Source organism: Teleopsis dalmanni, chromosome 2, assembly GCF_002237135.1.
Source record: "Teleopsis dalmanni isolate 2A chromosome 2, ASM223713v2, whole genome shotgun sequence".
Classification (NCBI taxonomy): Eukaryota; Metazoa; Arthropoda; class Insecta; order Diptera; family Diopsidae; genus Teleopsis; species Teleopsis dalmanni.
In genome coordinates, this window is record NC_051847.1 from 218225565 (window position 1) to 218226312 (window position 748).

The window sequence follows — 748 nt, forward strand, 5'->3', positions numbered from 1 at the left end:
GTTGCAAAATAACAAGATACACAGCACTCCTCGTAAAAACACACAAACACCAAAACACCCCCACTTGCATGCCGACGCCCATTAGTTACATAACTTTTCCTGAGGGGGGAGTACAGGATGTGGCAGTACCAGAAAGTGCAACTCGAGTTAAAAATCTCGAGTTGACAAAGTATAGGGAAAATTGATATCGAAACATACAAGCGCATGAGTTTGCTCATTTTGTGCTCGAACCGAGCAAGGACATTGCTTACCATGTTGCTTAAGATTAAAATTGGCTAAGGGTTTGTTTGGATTTTTCCATACAGAAGTATTTATTGTATTTTGTGTCAGTTTGCTTTGATGAAATACTCTTGATGTGAAAGCGTAAAACGCCAACTGATATGACAAGCTTTTAAGAAAGTTTGTCCTGGATTTTGGGGTGGTGGACACGGTATTTGACGGCAGGGTTTGAGCGCTTTATTAATATTTCATTTATTTGTTAAAGTGGCTGTTAATGTACAAAGTTGCTAGGACTCATACACTTTGTCATAGCTGAACGTACATTTTAATGCTCCTTTAAATTTGTGACTACAATGTCAATACATCGACATCAAGTATGCAAAATGTTAAGCATTGAAGAGAAATGAAGAAGACATGCATCATAATTTTCTTTGAAATTCTTACATAAATTATAATAAGCTATAATTTGTGCTAAAGTGGTATGAAAAAGGATTTTTGAAAAATCTGAAACTTGTTAGACTTTTAAATT